Raw genomic sequence first — 20,789 nt, forward strand, 5'->3', positions numbered from 1 at the left:
ACGACCAACGAGTCAACAAGGAGTGTTCATTTCCCCATTTCTTTTAAGAAAAGTTTTGTTTCACCTAAACGACTCTGTTTTAACTGAAACTTGACTTTGGACTCCGGTCTACCTAATCAAAAAATTTTAGTTCTAATCTAATTGAGAGAGAGAGAGATCAATTGCCTTCTAACTAGATAATCCGAAATTACATATTAACCATTGAGGGAAAATTAAGAGAATAGTCATGGAGCTCAACACAAATAAGATTTCATCCTTCAAGTGACAATTTTTTTATTTTTTATTCTTTCGTTAAAGATCCTTAAAATGACTTATGGGAATACGTCCACTACTTTTTCAAGGGTCAGTCATTTTCATTTTTAACCCAACCTCATGGTCCCGGCTCTAGGGTACGCAGGTTATGGGTTGGAAAAAGGGAGGGGAGGGGGAGGGGGAGGGGGAGGGGTTGGGGGGAAGGATCCTGCTCCATTTGTACTTTCACAAATAAATTAATAGAAGCAAAAATTGAGTAGGGACAAGGTTTTTACTGTTTAAATTGATCATTATTTTACTTATAATGTATAGCCTAACTCTCTTAATAAAATTAAGGAAAATTTACATCTCCTCCTTGTACTTTGATCCAACTACACCTATCATCTTGGATTTTCATTTATAACATTTTCCCCACTTTAAACATGACGGTGTTTGTTTTAAATCATTAAGTTATACCATATTTTCATTAGTACTCATATTACAAGGGGAAATGTAATAAATGAAAATCCAAGGTGGTAAATTTAATTGGATAAAGGTATAGGGGAGGGTACTGAAAATTTCCCTAAAATTAAGGAATTACCATGAGAAATGTGTCTCTTAGTTATTTCTCTATGAATATATCTTATGCTCTTATTCAATTATATGTGAAGTATGGAGTTTTTAAGTCAATGTAGTCTAAACAACATCTCTAGAATGCACATAAACAGTAAAACAAGGCAAGTCAAATGAAATTGAAATTTCAAGAGCAATATAAGACCCTAATGTCTCGTGCTCTCATGTTAAGTAGTTTCATTCCAAACAGAATTGACCAAGCAACAAAATAATACATTGAAAATCCAATACTACAGAAAGGGTTCATAAATCCCGAAGAAGATCCATGCTAATGCAAGAAGAGAATGCCAATACATAGGAGACTATATAATTGAACTGAGTCCAAATATAACTGATCCAGGCCATTCCTAAGATATCCAACTTGGTGCACAATCTAGATATACCTCAATGGTTAGGTAGACCAAAAAGCCATTTTCCTATATGAACCACAAGAGATCAGAGAAGATTATAAGTTATGGTTCCTCAATCAAATTTATTCTATGTAATCTTATAAATTATTTAGATTTTAAAGTATCAAATTATGAATGGTGAAATCTCATGCTGAAAGAGATTATTTTCAATGGAACCCAATAAAATTATTTTGAACTTAACTAAATCTTATTTAAATTGATGGTGGTTCTTTGTTACTTTTTTTTTTTGTGGATAAAAATATTATTAAATTCAAAGGAAAAGTAAGAATTACAGCACAACTGAAAAATCAGCAACCAACAGGAGCAAGCACACTACAAGGCTCCAAGGCAAACTATTAACTAGTATATCTCTATATTGGATAATGTTCTAGTTTAACAATATAAATTTCAAAAGGGGAAATGTTTCATATGAGGGAGTGCGATTGTTACTTATGTACGAGGATCAATGGGAGAGCAAGAAGAAGTATCCACAAAAGATTCATTTTTCTTTTCATGGGGGTGTGCTAGCCATTTCGCCCCATGTGTTTGGAAGCAGGGGCCACACTCCCCCCCACCCCCCACTAAAAAATAAATAAATTATTTTCCTATTTCAAAAATCATACTAAAAGGTTTTACTAAAGTTGTATCTATATTCTTTTCTCACCTAGAAAAACATTGACATTAATCCTATAATTCCTTTTTTTTTTTAGGTTAACTTTGCTGAATTTTAGAAAAAAAAAATGTGTTAATAAAAATTGTGAAATATGACCAATTAAACTATAATTTCACTATTATTTATTCAGTCTTGGGAATATTGGTATTTTGTAGTGTTAAAGCATCAGCAAAATAGAGAGAAAAAATTGTTGAAATTTAGAAGTACTAAAAAAATAAAGAAAGGTCAGCAACCAAATTCTTCATTTTCAACCTATCGGCAGTGCTTAGCATGTCTTGATGGTGATATATCTTCGGTTTATAAGTCAATATTGGCTGACGTTGAAATACTTTAAAGACAAAATGGTCTTAAATTAGTTGATGATTCTTTCACGAGATCTCACTAAGTCCATGGAAACGAAGAATCAAATTTATTCCCAAAATTAGGCCTAAAATTGTGGCACATGTTTGGGTGTACCATGCCAAGGGGTTGAAGACTTTTCAAGATTTCTATTCTACTATGTGGGCACATGTTGTATTCATCCCTGGGATAAAGAAGACATGGTCTAGATTTTCCATATGTCAAATTTTAGAGAATAATTCAATCAAATGCAGCCTATGTATATATCAATACAAGTGTACTAATAATATGGGTGTTAATTTTAAGTCCGGCCCAGCAGGCCCAAGTAAGCCAGACCATTTAATTTTTGAACCAGCCCGTCCCAATGAATTAATAAATGTGTCGGCTTAGGTCTAGCCTGATAATAATCAGTTGTTACCAGTGTGAGTGGCATTCTCGTTGGTCACCCAACTGGGAATGACCAATTACAAGCCCGACAAATTTAAAACCAGTTTAATTAATCTCATTTAGAGTTCATTTAGAGCCTATTTACTTGGTTTGACACATTTATGGACCATTTAGATATAAATGTATCATTAACCTATTTATTGGTTGTTTGACCAAAGACTAATACCTGACTAACCATTTACAAATGGGACCATGCTGAGCTCATGAAGCCAGAGTAATTAAATAGGGCAATTATAGTGCGAGGTCCTAAAGTGGAAAATCCAAATTAGGATTGACTGAAACTGACTCGACCCGACTCGACCAGACCAATTGACATTCGTAACCAGTACTTTAACCATTAATATGCACTATCACAATACTTATGAGAATAGGCATCTCTAAATTTATCTTGCGAATTCTGAAAACATCACAAAAAATTTGTGACACCAATAAAAAAAAAAAAAAAAATCACGGGTGTGTTAGTTTGTGAATGATGCCAGTTTTGTTGTTGATATGATAAGAACTTTGTAGATGGAATTGATGTATTCGTGGTTGCTAATTGGTTGGTTGGTTTGTTGTGATGAGTGGTCCATGGAATAGTATAGACATACAGCAAAATCAACTCCCTCTGTGATGGAGGGTAGATGAGAAAATAGGACGTTCCATCCAATACTCGTCAGAATCACACGAGCACATCTAACCCCCCCCCCCTTCTCTTTTCTCTCTCTCTGTGTCTCGTGGCTAAATTTCAGACACTCAAACACCAAAGCATTGTGATGAAAAAGCTCTACATTGGGATGACATCATCAGTGGAGAGAGAGAAAAAGCTCTACATAGGGATGACATCATCGGTGGAGAGAGAGAACGAGAGAGCGATGGTGGTGGTTGATACTGGTCTCACTCACATGCTTGGGCTTTATCAACCACCACCCACAGGTCAAAGGCCGACAACTCGGGAGGGAACTCACTAGTGAGATGAAACCCAGTGGACGAAACCCCCATAGGCTTCAACAAAATATCTAATAATCTCAGAATCTATCAATCTATAAATCAGGGCCCTCACCCTCCCAATCTTTCATCTTTCATATGCCTCTTCAGTTCTTCCATTACTACAATAGCATCTCTTCTTCACCCCTTCCCCTCCTTTCAACTTTTCTTTTGTTGCACTCAAGCAATTCATCTTCATCAGCATAGCTTGGCCTGCTTCTTTGTGCTATGGAGTTCTTCTTGGCTAGATGGATTTGGGAGAGGGGGAGGGGGAGGGAGGCCTTCATGCCTAGAACCCACTTTCACTTGTTCAACATGGCCGGTGAGTGATTTCCATGTTATCCTTTGTCTAATATACAGTCTTCTGCAGATCCATCCCTATTTCGTTGTCTGTTCGACCTTGAACCTACATATATATCCTAAAATATTTATACACTTTTAACAAACCCTAATCACAATTATAGATGATGATCAAATCAAACCTTTTGGTTTCTTCTGTGCGTCTGTAACTCTTTGTTTATCTGATTTTTTATGTCATCTTTGTATTCTACTTATTGCATGTTCACTAACTGGGGGTAATGGAAAGGGTGTGTTAGGCATTAAAGAAAGTCCTTCATTGCCTTTACATAAAACAGTATTGTGGTTATTGCGCTATTAGCCTTCATCTAGCTTCTTCCCTCAATTAAGGTGATCCCCTAGTAGTGTTCATAAGAATTCATTGATCCCATCTCTTGCAATAACTGTTAGTATCATGAAAACCCAAACTTGTTTATTAATGGATTCATAAGACAACGGTTTGCATTATTGAACCGTATGCATGTGAGCTGTATTGCCTTATATTAGATTCTTGTTACCCTCTCTCTCTCTCTCTCTCTCTCTCTCTCTCTCTCTCTCTCTCTCTCTCTCTAATATCAAGTCATTGCACACATTTATTTCAGCCACTCAACTATTGTAGTGAGTGAGCAAATACACAAAGCATTCTCAATTAGGGTTTCTCGGTTCTACATGGTATCAGAGCTTTGATGGCCAATGCCACTGATACCATTGACGACTCCACCGTGACTGGTGGCAACAACTCTTTACCCTTCCCTTCTTTCTCCCAAGCCTATCATTTCATCTCTCTTAAACTCACCTCAAAGAATTATCTCTTCTGACATGATTGATGAATGGAGATCTTGTGGTGCTGAGGATGGACATTGCAATCGGGAAAGAATAGAGGATGGACATAGTAATTATATATGATATAAATTAAGTGCCTATTTTACTGTTAAGTATCACTTTTTAGATCTGTATGTACTTCTTTTATTCTGTTTTTCTTTTACTTTGATATGTTTTGGATCTATATAGCTGACCCCATTAAGTTGTGATAAGATTAAGGTTGCTGTATAAATTGAGTTATAGTAAACGAGATCATTTAATACATTATGAAATATAGAAAACAAACATTAAAACAATAAGTATAAGTAGGGAGGGTACTTGTATGCATATACAGTTGAATTGTGATGGTTTTGGAAGGAAGCTTAGAATGTATAAGGCATGAGGGAGTTCTTCCTTTCAACGTCCACGGCGGATGATGGACATGGGAGTATGGGACCATCCTTAAGAGTTACTGTTCATCTAAGGTAAAAGGATATCAGTAGGTCCCCCCAACCCCCTATTGCTTCCACCATTCTAAAAAAGAGAAACCATTTAATTGTGGGGAGCACCTTAAAACTGTCTGGATAGTGAACTACATTAGAGTTATTACTTACAACAGTTGCAGTAGAGAGTTTTTATAAATCCTCAGTTTATTACAAAGATAGAAGCTAGGGGTTGTCTCTTAGCTTGGGAGATTTAAAGGTGCATCAACTTTTGTGCCTCAAAAATGTTGAATCTCTCTGCTCATTTTTTGTTTGAAAAAGCTGATGAATACAACTGCTAAAGAATCTTTAATACATACATGTATTGCCTTCCTGATAGAATTTAAAAATTTCTTATGGCTAATTACTCTTCTTAGTGATAGTATCCTTTGATTTAAAATAATAATAATAATAATAAGTTGATGCAAGAACATAGATGTCACCTACATGGGTAGTTGGGTTTTGAAGTTAATTTGTGTTCCCCTTTCCTCCTCTGCCTTTCATCTTTCATTCTCCTACTTACCCCTCCCCATCCCCTCTCCATTTCAGCTAGCCGTGGATTCAGGATATGAGATTTTAAGAATCTTTGGTTTTAGCTTTTTCGTTAAATGAACTGCATTTTCTGATACCTTAGTCTGAAATCTATTGTGCTTCCAACTTATGAAATAAAGGGAAAAGACTAGGCAACATGCGTCATCCTCTCTTCTCCTCTTGGAAAAGACCCTCTTGCTCTATTGTGTTCAGCCCATGTATGTGGTTAGTTTATCGAAAGTTGGAGGTATGCCCAATTCTCTTTTTAAAATAAAATAACATTTAATTTGAAAGGAAGGTTTTCCACCATGCATCTCATCAAATGTAGTAACTCGAAGTACACTTTTTCCTTCCTTTTGCATTAAAAAAATTACCTATCAGAAAAAAAAAAAAATCTGAAGTAGGTAAGTGAATGCAAGGGGGTGTACATACCTACCCTTCCATCCACCCCCACACCACACCAAACACCCCCCCCCCCCCAACAAAGACATGTACTATCATCTACCACCAAAATGACGGAATACCCACCAACTAATCCGTTAATACAGGGTAGCATTAGCTACATTTTCCAGGAGATTTGTTGTGAAAAAAAAAAAATTTGTAAGATATCAATTTATATGTCTGAATAAAAATGAAGAGTAAGGAATTTTTTGTTAAATTATTACAACTTTAGATTTTAGAATGCCATTTTCTTTATTTAAAGGGGAAAAAATTGAATACCTTTTTACACTTCTGATGTACTTTTTGGCCTATATAGTCTTTTAAGCATCGATTATGGTCCTTAGACATCAATTGATCATAAATGACTTAACTTGATACTTGTAGCGAATCATTGTGTTCACTAAAGGGAGTGACAATAGGAGATTATTGATGATGTTATGGATGCAAAAGAAAATGTCTAGATATTTTTTGAGAGAGAGAGAGAGAGAGAGAGAGAGAGAGAGAGAGAGAGAGAGAGAGAGAGATATTCCCCTATAATAGTAACAGAAATATAATGGTATTGCTACTCATATTTTCTAAATAATATATAAAAAATATATTGTTTGCTAACATTAGTTGCTACTCGTATATTCTCTATTATTTTCTTGTGTGAGGTTTTTTTAATATTCTTTTGGAGAGTATTATAGCAACACAACTAATGTCTTTGCTTGTAATTCGTAAAAAGTAGTAATGATTGAAATTGGAAGAAAGGTGAATAGTTACCTGAATTCAACAAAATAAATAAATAAATAAATTAATTAATTAATTTAATTTGTAGAATCGCATAAAAATTGTTTTCATATCGAATTTTTTTATTTGCAAAGTAGTTATTATGAATTTATGGTATTATAAAAATTATAATAATGAGAAAAAAAATGAGGAACATAAGAAAATATAAGATTCAAATAATAAGTCATGTTAGTTCACATCAACTGTTTAAGGTCGAACCGGCAATGAACTTGAGGTATTAGCAAGGACTGTGTACTTGTCAAGGATTTGCACGGACATCAACAACACCCTTAACCTAAAGGATGATGAAATTAGATGCATAAATACTTTTACTTTGATTGAGGTCTTGATCAACATTTCAGGTAAGTTCCTTTCACTCCTGTTATTGTATTTGATTACTTACATTACATCCCTTCAGTTAATGGTTTCATAGAGTTGGTTCATACATGCAGAGGCTGGAGATGTTCAGTATCAGAGGAAGATGCTAACACAACACATGTTAACTATATATTAGTTATTATATTGTTAATTTCAAGATGTTAATGTTTATGAATGTTTAATTATAAGGTAGCTAACTAATGTAGTGTCGTAAGAAGCTACGGATCATGAGAGTGAAGAACACACTCTACAAGGTGTATAATTGGGTAAGACTGTAGTGTGAAGCTCTTTGTGGATTGAAGGTTTATACACTCCAAGTGCCTACTCAAAGTAGATCAAATTCTTTTATTACTCTATCTTTGCTATTGAAAACAATACATTTTACATTTCAACCCAAGGGGGTAGCACAGTTGGGGAACAACGAACTTGGTACGAGCTGTAAACTCGGATATCCTGAGTTTAACTCTCATTAGGCATATCTTGGGCCACTCACACAGGGGATGTTTAGTGCTCTTCACTACTTTTAGTGAAAGTTGAATGGTTTTCATTCAACTTCGGTATAACCCGATCCATGCAGTAAGCCTGGATACTCATCGTTAGCAAAGCCCACCTCTTGCTCTATCGAGATGTAGGCCTAGATACACTTATCCTGTTCTTGTTGCCCACATGGCCACTATTCCTCTTAAGATTTTGATAAGTAAATTAAAATAAAGAAAAATTAGGAGATTAGATAGGGAGAGAAATAAACTAAGAAAATTAAATAGAAGATACAAAGGATAAGTAGTCTAACGAAGGAAGCTTTGACGTCTCGTTAATTGGGAGGTAGCCAGCCTGTTGGTCTTATCGAGGAAGCCATGACCTCGTTCTCAAAACAGAGAAATTGAAGTAAGCATTGTCATTCAAGGTATATTGATTTTCTTGTTATCTTCCTATAAATAGGCTAAGATAAAGGAGGTTACATAACTACAACTCCTCCATGTTTACATGACTCCTATGTAACTAAACCCACTACAAATAAGAGTTATACTTGCTTTAAACAACTATCTATTACATCCAATAAGAAATATAACTAGCTCCCCACCAATTGTACACATAACATCTTCCAAATAGGTGAGCCTGATTGGGCTTCGTAAACAACAGAAGGAATGAAAATTATAGACTCAGCGATTCGAACCTACGGTGAGTACCAATTAAGTTGGCTTACAATTGGATTGGGATTAATGGTGGGTAATGCAATCCTTGATTCCGAGTACTAATCCTTGCAACTACTTACTGACCCATTAGTTATCTTGCTTGTAAGGTTAACATGGTTAAGTCATTATTATATATATATATATATATATATTTATTTATTTTTTTTTTTTTTTTTGGGGGGGGGGGGGGGGTCGGGGTTAAAATTAAGTCATTAATTGAACTGAAAGGGCAGAGCATCGGTTTCATTTTTCTTTGCAAAGTGTTCTTGAAATTGATATATTTTTTTTAACTCATTAAGCTTTCAATTTCTACCTACCACTAAGGCTATGCCTGGTAACCCAAAAAAAGAAAAGAAAATAGTATAAAAGATATGATAAGACAAAAGTTATAATTACATTATGATTTTTTTATGTGTCTATCCTTCTTGTTTTGAGTTGTTTATTTCCTCCTCAATCCATTTTTCAGGCTTGGTCTAGGTTCAGGTAGGAGCTCGTTAGCGAATAAAATCATTTTCTTAGGTAGATAGTCTAATCTACGATCAATCTACTCCTTTATCATCGGCTTTTTGAAGTGGTGGAAAATCCGGTACTGAAAATCCTAGAGGAGATTCAAGAGAAGTAGGAGTGGAGAGTAGGGGTTGACATTCGACTATTTGCTTATCTGCTTGGGCTATCCCTTCTCGACAAGCGAAGGGTCCAAAGCACTATCATTATATTGAGAAGGGTAATTCGGGCTATAATGCGGACTGATAATTTGATACTTTGACCGTTGGATGGATAGGAAATCCCTAAAGTCATCTACTCAATTTGATGATTCATCTTAATCATACGGTATACATTTATATCTGCATTTTCCCTTTTTTTTCAACTGTCATTGTTCTTGAAATCTCTCAACTTACATTGACATGTGTTGAAATATTATTTTAGATGAATGAAAAATGCATTAAAAGGATAAATAATTACAAGATTACCGGACAAAAGCTAGAAAAGCAAATGATGAAAAAAGTGAAAAACATTGGTGGAGCTAATTACAATAAATGATCTGCAAAACCCATGATGATACAGATTGTTCTCAAATATTCAGGCAAGAAGCATGAGCGGGGTTAATCTTGGTTTTAATTTCAATGTCTATGGAGCTTTAGGAGGTTTTCTTGAAAGTAGCTACCCTTGAAATAATGCATAATAGCACATTGATTGAGCATCTCTGCATCGAAACTGAATGGGGATAGGGGAATGTTCTGCCTACTTAGAGGGAAGCACCCACTTAAATCTCGTCCCAAGAATGAGATGTCTCAAGAAAGAGATGTGTTAGTCCATTTATACTTAATCTTTCCCCACCATACATGGTAGAAAGTGGCACAAAAAATGGCATCTTAACCACAATATTACAAATTGAATTCTTTTCGAACAACATTAAATACAGTGTTTCATATGTTGGAACATTTTTTTTTTTTTTTTTTCTGAATGGAGAATAACTCCCCCACCCGCTCTTGAAAAGAAATTCTTATTTAGTCATATTGCATATAATATATAATTTGTACTTGTTTGGATATATATATATATATATATATTATTTTATTCAAAGAGTTGAGAACAGATAGATATTGCCCATATGAAGTACGTAAGTATGGGCAAAAGAGTGAACAGATGCATTAGTAATGCTAAATCATAGAAGTGCCATCGAAAATTCTACAGTTTTAGAGGAAGTCATGTGACTACTATATAACTTTAGGGCGACGAGTGGGCATGCGGCTTGCTTTAAACATGTTGGTGGCCTGAACCAATGGATGGGTGACACATAAAGGAAATGATGGTCCTTTCCAATTATGGGATGAGAGAGAGATTGACACAACCCAAAATTTCTCATTATTTAATCGTTCACAATATTGAAGACCAAAGTGGCCGAATGAAAGCAATGTCCAGCTTTCTTTGTTCACTTACCCTTTATATAACACATGTTGGATTGTGTTTCCAACATGTATCTTTATTTATTTCACGTTATCATGTCTTTCTCTATTTCTCCTGTAGTCTATAAGACAACACATAAAGGAACTAGTGTACACTGGTCATCTTGGCAAATTTTTTTTTTTTCTCTCAACATATATTTATGGGAAAATGGTTTTGTCCCTTAGCTCCGGCACCAGCCCACTTTATCTATATCTCTCTTCTTGTCCCAATTAATGACCTTCCTGCCCCTATGGAGAAAACTGGCACCAGCTCCTTTTGTCTCTCTCTCTTCTTGTACCTTTTAATGACTTTCCTGCCCCTATGGAGAAAACTGATTTGACTCTAACGCAGGTGTGGGAGTCAGTTTGTCGGCCTCAGTCCCCTGTAGCTGAGGGTAGATGAGAAAATAGGAAATTCCATCCAATACTCTTCACAATCACGCGAGCACTTCTAACCCCTAAGAGAGGGAGAGATGAGACACAAACACAGCCACACGATTCAACAATATATAATAATCTCAGGATTTTTTTTTTTGGTTTAATCTCAGAATCTATCAATTATTCCTATAAATCAGGGCCCTCGCCGCTCTTTCTTGGAATATGCCTCTTCAGTTCTCCTACTACTGCAATAGTTATCTCTTCTCCCCCCCCCCCTCTCTTTTTCCTCTTCTTTCTACTTTTGTTGCAGTCAGGTAGTTCATCACTAGCTTAACTTGGCCTGTTTCTTTCTACTTTAGAGTTCTTCTTAGCTTGATAGATGGTGGGTTAGGGTTCATGCCTAAGACTCACAACCTCTTGTTTTGTTTTGGATCAGATGCTTTTGTTTGCTCCATAATCCAAAAGAAGACAGGTTCTGTTCGACATGGCCGGTGAGTGATTTCCATGTTATCTCTTGTCAATTATACAGTCTTCTGCAGATCCACCTCTATTTCATTGTCTGTTCGACCTTGAACCTACATACATACATCTTAAAATACTTAACAAACCCTAATCTCAATTATCTATAAAAGATGATCAAATCAAACCTTCTAGTTAATTTCATGTGTGTTTCTGTCAGTCTTTGTTTATCTTAATCTTTATGTCCTCTTTTTATGTTTCTGTGAGTCTTTGTTTATCTGGGCTCGAGTTTATCTGAATCTTCACTAACTGATAAGGGAAACAAAGATGAGAAGATCTGGGCTCAAGTTTATCTGAATCTTCACTAACTGGTGCAAGTTGTGTTAGGAATAATAGGAAGTGCTTCATTGCTTTACACAAAACAGTATTGTGGTTTTTGGATTTGTAGCTTTCATCTAGCTTCTTCCCTTAATCCAGGCGGTTATGGTGGTGGTTCTCATAATGATTCTGATTCAATTCGATTACAAGCCAAGAGCCAACGCTCCCCTAGTACTGTTCATTAGACAAGGGTTTGCATTATTGAATCTAATGCGTGTGAGCTGCATTGCCTTATCTTTTCTTTCCTTAAACTAAGTTAGATTTTTGTTGCCTTGTATATCTCTCTCGAGTCTCAACTACAAGTCATAGCATAAATATATGTTTCAGCCACTCAATGGTTGTAGTGAGTGAGCCAATACATGAAATATTCTCAATTAGGGTTTCTGGGCTCTACATATGGAATTAGAGCTTTGAAAGCCAACAGTACTGATACCACTGACACTCTTGCTTGACTGATGGTAACATCTCTTTTCCCCCCCTTTGTTTTTTTTTTCAAACTTATCACTGCATCTCTCTTAAACTCACCTCAAAAAATTCTCTTTTAGCATGATGGATGGAGAGGAGACCTTATGGCAATAAGGATGAACATTGCAATTGGGGAAGAAGACATAGAGGCTAGGCTTAGAGAGTTAACATTAGTGATTATATATGATATAAATTGAGTGATAATTATATATAATCTCTAATTTGAGTGAGATTTTTGTTACATTATGAAATAGAGAAAGCAACAAACAACAAAACAAGAAGTGTATGGATTTAGTGAAAGAGTATTGAGTGGAAACAAACAGAAGAGTCCAGCATAAAAGGGTATTGTTTTTTTTTTTTTTTTTAATGGATAATTTGTATGTATTTAGGATACCATTACAATCATCTTGGGGCAAACCAAAAGAAAGGAGGAGATGTCCCTAAATCAAGCAAGACAAACCATGTACACAAAAATGTACGACTTATGAGGGAATTCTCCCTTTAAACGTTCATGGCAGACGATGGACTTGGGACCATCTTTGAGAGATACTGTTCATTGAGCAAAAAGGTCATCCTTATTGGTCCCCCCAGGTCTCAACCCTCCTATTGCTTTCATCCGATTAAGGAAACCACAAGAAATGCAATTTAAAGCCTAGTCTTCACATCCTTCCTCAGGTACCACTATTCAACAAAAGACAAACTATACTAACTGTTGGGGGGGGGGGGGGAGAGAAAACCCAAAAAACTGTCTGGATAATGAACTACATTAGAATATTACTTAAAACAGTTGCAGTAGAGTTATATAAAGCTCAGTTTATTAATAAGAAGGTGATGTCTCTTAGCTTGAATCTCTCTGCACATTTTTGTAAGAAAAAAGCTGCCAGATCTTTAAGATACTCTCTTTACATATATGCATCTCTTTCTTGACAGATCTTCTCACTAGTTAGTGTTCTTAAAAGAGATGGATTTTGAGCTATGAGTCAGAGGAAGTAACTTGAAGTCGGTCGTTTAGCAAAAACAAAAAAGTCATGAAGTAGGTAAAGTGAATCAAGGGGTGTGTACATGCCTACCTATCCCCTCCATCCACCCCCAGATCCACACAATCCCAACCACTATTATTGTTCTTAAACATCCAAATGACCAAAAATGCCATAACATTTTTTTTTGTTTTTTTTGTTTTTTTTTTGGTAAAAGACCAAAAAATGGCATAACATGATGACTTGTGGGGAAACATTTTGATCACTAAAGATAGTGACAATTGACAACAAAAGATTCTGACATAAAAGGAATATTACTTAAAACAGTTGCAGTAGAGTTATATAAATCTCAGTTTATTACTAAGAAGGTGATGTCTCTTAGCTTGAATTTCTCTGCACATTTTTGTAAGAAAAAAGCTGCCAGATCTTTAAGATACTCTCTTTACATATATGCATCTCTTTCTTGACAGATCTTCTGACTAGTTAGTGTTCTTAAAAGAGATGGATTTTGAGCTATGAGTAAGAGGAAGTAACTTGAAGTAGGTTGTTTAGCAAAAACAAAAATATCATGAAGTAGGTCAAGTGAATCAAGGGGTGTGTACATTCCTACCTACCCCCTCCATCCACCCCCAGATCCACACAATCCCAACCACTATTATTGTTCTTAAATATCCAAATGACCAAAAATGCCATAACATTTTTTTGTGTTTTTTTGTTTTTTGGTAAAAGAACAAAAAATGCCATATCATGATGACTTGTAGGGAAACATTTTGATCACTAAAGACAGTGACAATTGACGACAAACGATTCTGACATAAAAGGAATAGAGTCTAGATATTCTGTGTGAGAGAGAGAGAGAGATTTCCTCCCATCATCATACTAGTAAAAAAATTATAATCTAAATAGATATCTTTCTTTTCATTCATTCCAGTTGTGAGATTCCACTTTAGTGGATAAAAACTGTTCAAATAGAAATTCTCTTTGGAACTAGAAAAAATAAGATTGCAGAAACCTTTGCCTCTATTATATTCTTGTATCGGCTGTTTAAAATTTTAATGCTCTTTTAGAGAGTATTTGCTTGTAAATCGTAAACAATAAAAACGATTGAAATTAGAAGAAATGTGGATACTTACCTGAATTCAACAAAAAATGGTTAAATTTGCAGAATCTCATGAAAATAGTTTTCATATCAGAGATGTTTGTGTGCAAAATTGTTATCATGAACCCTGCAATGGCAGGAGCCTTGTGTATTAGGTATGTCCTTGATAGTTTTATAAAAATTACGGTAATTAGAAAATTTAGAATATTGAAAAAAAAAAAAAAAAAGGGGGATTCATATAATAAGTCAAATTAGCTCATATCAATTGTTTAAGGTCGGATGGACAATGAACTTGAGGTATTAGCAAGGACTGTGTACTTATCAAGGCTTTGCATGGACATCAACAACACCATTTTACCCAAATCACACAAATATATGGTGCTACAGATGGCATCAAAGGATGATAAAATAGTTTTACTTTGATTGAGGTCTTGAACATTTCAGGTAAATTCCTTCCACTCCTGTTTTTGATTTGATTACTTACATTACATCCTTCAGTTAATGGTTTCATATAGTTTGTTTATGAATGCAGAGGCTAGTGATGATCAGTATCATCCTGCATTACCTGTTGTGATCTTCTACCAATTTATCTTTGGCAAAGACCAAAGACCGATGACTGATACCGTAGAAAGAAGTGTTAATTTCAAAGCTGAAAAACAAACCTCAATTGAAAAGGAAGGTTCTAACTCAACTCATATTACTCAACTAAAATTTAATTATTATTTTTGTTAATTGCAAGCTGCTTATGTTTATGAATGTTTAATTTGAAGGGAGCTAACACTTTAGAGCAACTCAAGGAATACTCGGTGATTCTGACCTAGGGATTTTATGATGTAAATTTCAATGGCTAAGAGTTTGTGATGTAAATTTCAATGGCTAAGAGTTTGTTTGGTTTGCCAAAAAAAAAAAAAAAAATTAACAATCCCTCTCTCTCTCTCTCATATCTATTTCTTACATTATAGGAGTGATAGAGTGTTGGGACTACTTGATGGGAGAGGTATAAGTGTTGAGGTTGTCTTTCAGTAACTTTTGTACTCAATCAGAGAGTTATTTCCATCGATGCAATATCAAGGTTCGTTTTCGTCAAACATGTATGTGTCTAGGGCTCTGAGATCATCCTTGCTCCTGCTTTGGCGCCAAGAATTGTGGAAGTCTTTTGATGTGCTCCCCCTATATTATGGCATAAAACTAATATCAATGGGTGCTCACATGGAAATAAAGGGTGAGTTGGAGCGGGTGGCGTTTTTCGTAATTCTTGTTCCAAAGCAGTCTTCTCCTTTAGTATTCCTTGGGGTCTCCTCAAATTATGATGCAGAATTCCAAGGTCTTATTAAAGGCATCAAATTTTTTAAAAGATGAGTGTTCAAAGATAATGTATTGAATTGGACTCAAAGGCTGTAATTTTGGAGATAAATGGTGGGTCACTCCCATGGTATGTCTCTCAAGATTAGAGGTTTTTACAACCTTACTTTGCTGAAATTCAGTGGAAGATTATTCATTGTTTTAAAGAGGCAAACCCACTCGCATATTACCTTGCTAAAGTTGCTGCTAGAAGTGGTTTGTCCTCCTCTTCCACGATTTGTTTTGGATGATCTTAGAATGGATGCGGATTGCAGGGACAGATTTTGTTTCTTGTAATTTCTAGTGGAGTAGTGGGTTGTCCCCCTTGCTGATGGCCATGCCCAAGGTGGGGGGAGTGATCCCTGGGTTTCTTTCCCTCCTCTTTGTTGTTGTTTCTGGATTTCTTGGATTTCCACCTTGTGTATTCTCCTTTTCTTCTCTTCTTTTAAGATAAAATGATCTTTTTAGCGAAAAAAAGAGTGTTGGGACTACTTTAAGTTTCCTACGTGTATGAGGAATCTGTCTTCGATGAAAAGTTCCCACAATGCATCCCCCAAGATAGTTAATGGTGCTCATACATAACTCCTTTTTAGAAACATTCAAGGGCTCGGAAATCAGTTAGGTTCATAGTTAGCAAAAACAAGAACGAAAAAAAAATAAAAATGGACGGTACGTACGGGTTTTAAACAGTAAAAATTTTTGAACGGTTAAAAAAAAAAAAAAAAAAAAAAAAGGATAAACAGAAAACGGACAGTATGGGTTTTTAAACGTGTAGATTTCAAACAAATGGGACCAAAAAAAATGGTAGTGTACTAATATAAATTAAGGAATTATTACATTAATACCTGCATCTAATGTTCAAAACAACTGCAATATCCAACACTAATGCATATATATCTCATGTCCCATTATAAGTTTTATGACATATAATTGAATATAATGAAACACCAATTCTAAATTCATACACCACTCATGTCCAAGTTTTATTGAGAAATGTGGCTTGGCTATGATGTTGTTCATTATTGTCAACATAATCAACAAACTCTTCGAGTAATGTATGTTCAGTTTGAGTTGGGAGTCATTACCTTATAAATACATTAGTTTGTATCTCAATTTCGGAGTCCATACATTAATATTGAGTTGATGGTGATATAATGAGAAGTATAGGCCATTGAGTTAGCTTCAAGTCAGCGAAAGAATCAGGTCAATCAGAGTTTGGGAGAGAGAGATATGGTCAATTAAGTAGACATTATGTCCAACAAGTTAAGTCTTAAAAAAAGGCCAAAAAAAAGGGGAATGCGTTTAAACGTGTTTAGAATGGGAATGCTTGTCATTTGAAGTGTTTTCAAGTATCTTTGGGAAGCATATGGAAAAATGAGAACGTGTTTAAAACGGAGTTTTAAACACATTTTTGCTAACAGTGGTCTTGCGAGGAAGCCTTCCTTTACACTAGCCTTAAGCTAATGAAAGACATAAGAAAGCATTAGTCCAGGCCTAGAAAGAAGGGAAGGATTAGTAATAAAATTCGTAAAGCCACGGTGTTCTCCTGTCTTCAATCTTCTTAGTCGTTGTCTCCACTAGCGGTAGGGCGAAGAAAGGCATTCAACTAAGAGCAGCAGCAACTAGAGCATCCCGTTTGAAGGCCGAGGGCAGGAAAGCAAGGCAAGTCTGAAGGCAGAAGCTTGCTAACAGTGGTCGGAAACACCTCAAAGTGGAAGAGTACATTAGAAGTACAACAACAGCTCCCCACCACCCAAATGCCTCAGTGAAATAAAGCTTGTACACCTGCAAGTTAACTTGGCCGGTTTCTCTCTCCTTGTCTTTAATGAGCTTTGAGGTTCCCACAAGCCATGGCAATATAGGGAATGATAATGAAGCTATTTAGACAAAGGGGAAAGGGGTAAAAATGTCATTTGATATGTAACTTTAACAATGTTAACACTACAAGAGACGAAAGTAATTTCAAACTTCGAAGGGGAAGAGAGTACAATAAATGAAAACTCTAGGGGAGGAGAGTAAATTTTGCTCAAGTCTATTACGACAAGATTTTCTCTAAAGTAATATTGTACTATACATAATGAACATTGTGACTCATTTTAAAGATAATATTAACTAGTACTTTGTAAACATGATGGCCCTCAACTAGTGGTGAGGATTGAGCATCTCAGCTTCATATTGATAAATATCTCAACTATTATTTTTCTCTTTTTCTTGTCTAAGGTTTAGTGCCTTTTGATGTCATCTTTGTCTTGTAATTTTTTCTTTTTTTTAAGATTTAATATATTTATTTATTCATTTAAAAAAAAATACTGGACCCTTTAGACTGCATTTCTGTAAGAAATATCATTTAATTGATAGCTAGAGTCTATGCCAATGGAGAAGTTGTGTATCTTTAGATTCGTACTCACTATGGTTTCTAGTGGGTGTAGTCATGTGTTGTCTTGGTCTGATTTTTTTTTGTACAGATTTTCTAGATATCACCTATGTAGTTGATTACAAAAGTATTATTTATTTTTTTCAAAATCTTCATAATGAAAAAGACACTGATAGATTAAAAAAAATAAAAGATAATTTTGAAGGTTAATATGGAACTAAATTATCACATCTATCTATTAATGGCAACATAAGTTGAATTAAACTGTCATATAGGAAAGGGATTACTTGTGTCGTTCAAATCAAATCATTATAAATTTAAAGGCCAAGTATTTTTTGTCCAAGAGTGACCTCTAAGCCCTCACACAAGGACGCGCGTCTTCTCTAGGAGCATGATGGTCAGTGCAAGACCCCCTATGTCTGTGTCGCAAGGCCACTCTAGGACAAAAAAATTTATTACCAAATTTAAAACACCATTTTCTTCTCCAAGAGAATTATTAAAAACATAATCAAGTAACACCATGAATCATTGTTGCATTGGAGCGTATCAACATTAATAAATCCCATTTTCATGGATGGCCTACTAGGACCCTTTTCTAGTTGTTCAAGTCATCATACATGGCCTAATAACTTTGTACTCTTCTACAAAATAAACCCACTGGTGAATCCATCCAACTATAATTAGAACTTTGAAGGGTTATATGCACAACAACCAACGATATGGACTTGTCCATTAAATATATGACCATGGCTTGAAAGACACCTAATTGAGATTGAACACTTTTGGACCACTTGAGAACAACCTCAAATTTATAGTGTGGACCAAAAAATTCCATCAAGTTCTAGGTAGCGGCCGAAATGTGTCGATATCGATACAAATCTTAAATCGACCATATACAGCAATTCATGCCTATTTTGATATTGATATCAATAATGCTTTATAACTTTGCTCTCAATGCCCTAAGGAGAGCTTATCTAATCATTGTCTGTAGTTGTGTCAACTAGTTGGGTTGGGCCCTAATCAAGCTTCTTCACTTTAAGACTTTGCACCATGACCGGTCCACTTAAGTTATATGTCTTCATAGACTAGGCATGATCCCATGCGTTATTGGGTATCGGTTTTCAACTGGGCTAAACGGGCATTAAACGGGCTTTAAATGGGCTAATGACACATTTATCTTAATCAGGGTTTAAATGTGTCGAGCTAAGTAAACTAGCTCTAAACAAGCTTTAAAATATTTAGCTGAGTTAGGATATTTAATCTTTACAAAAAAAAAAAAAAAAAAATGTCAGGTTAATAATCGATTGATTATGGTAAGACACCCTTGCATTGAGAACAACCGAATGTTAATTAGGTCATGTCAATTTTAGAGTTTCCCAATTGGGCTCGATTGAGTCTGCTGTTGTGGTCTTAGAATTGACTTTCCTAATTTGATGGATAATAGTATGTATGGTGAGCCGCTTGGATTACCAAATTTTTACTTTGTGGTCCTGGAATTGGCACCCCTAATTTGATGGATAATAGTACGTGCGGTGAACCGCTTGGATTACCAAATGTCTACTTTGAGGGTTCCATCTCAGTCGAAAACTAAGACAAAACTAGTCTCAATCAAAGACTAATACCTCCCTATTATATTTCCCTATAGAGGTATCCTGTAAAATTTGGAAGAACATGGAGAGAAGATATCCAGATTCTCTCCACACATAAGCAGATGGATCATTTGATAGCTCAGATAGTTTACTACCTCGCTGGGGACCTCTACCCTACAGTCCTACTTTGAAAGTTTAAAATGGTTAAGCAAGGAAGGCTTGGCAGGAAAGGAAGGTAGGGTAGGCCTAGCAATGTATCGTGGTATTTATTTGGTTTACCCAACTTCAATTGATCTGATCTCACTTGACCTGAATGGTAGCTGGCCTTACCACCAACCAAGATAAGGGGGAGGGTATATGTGGTCATCTTTACTTGAGTAAAAACTGAACAAATTAGTAAAAAAATCCAATGGGTGAAGAAGGAATATCTTCTTCATAAAGATCTGACCCTTTAATTAGCATGGAAAAGCATTTTCAAAATCATATATAATACAGGGTGCAAGTTATTATGAGGTGGGATTCCAATCATAAGGTTGCATCACCTTTGCTTTGCATTGGCCATGAAGAAACCAATTGCTGAAGCATCCACGAAACGCTCAACTTTTGAGTTATCATATAACAATCTTACATTTGTATGTGAAAATAAAAATAAAATAAAAAAACTTGTAGGCAAAGGAACGTTACCCAATAGAGCGCATACACACAAGTGCTCATGGTCAACAGAAGGATGCATGCAAGCTTCTTCAACGTGAGATAGTACAGTCATTTCTTATCATTATGTCTTCATGCAAGTGCACATTATTGAGCGGAGTTCTTTCTTCCTAATATTATGGAAATGACCCAAATATTAAAGGATAATTTACAATGCCACCCCCTGGAGAATGCCAATATTATAGGGACACCCCCTCTCTTTCACCAATTAGATTTAGAGCTCCTACCGTCGGTCAGTGTTAAGTGATGCTATGAAATGACACTTTAGCCCTTATGTGTAAAACACCCTTCTCTTATTATACCAAAAATATCCCTTTATCCACCCTTGTCTCTTTTTTCACTTTCTCTCCTTCGTTCCTTCTCTCCCCAACTGTGATATGTGATTTTGATGAGATCCAGCCGAATTGATAGTTTTGTCACCGGCAAGTTGTGCTCCTTCCGTTATCAGTGAATAGTGCACTTCC

At 35.5% G+C, this 20,789-nt stretch overlaps 1 long non-coding RNA gene across 3 annotated transcripts; it reads left to right on the forward strand.

Annotated features, from left to right (window-relative positions):
• Positions 1-3,742: 3,742 nt before the first annotated feature.
• On the forward strand, positions 3,743-15,398 carry LOC122078416. 3 transcript variants are annotated; one of them, XR_006140065.1, is made up of 3 exons: positions 8,812-11,246; positions 11,369-14,754; positions 14,843-15,398. It is a non-coding gene; the product is annotated as an uncharacterized LOC122078416 (long non-coding RNA). The 3 variants fall into 3 exon arrangements; XR_006140067.1 differs by lacking the exon at positions 8,812-11,246 and adding an exon at positions 3,743-4,000 and having other exon boundaries at positions 11,369-15,398; XR_006140063.1 differs by having other exon boundaries at positions 11,369-15,398.
• The last annotated feature ends 5,391 nt before the right edge of the window (positions 15,399-20,789 follow it).

Source organism: Macadamia integrifolia, chromosome 1 (genome assembly GCF_013358625.1).
Source record: "Macadamia integrifolia cultivar HAES 741 chromosome 1, SCU_Mint_v3, whole genome shotgun sequence".
Classification (NCBI taxonomy): Eukaryota; Viridiplantae; Streptophyta; class Magnoliopsida; order Proteales; family Proteaceae; genus Macadamia; species Macadamia integrifolia.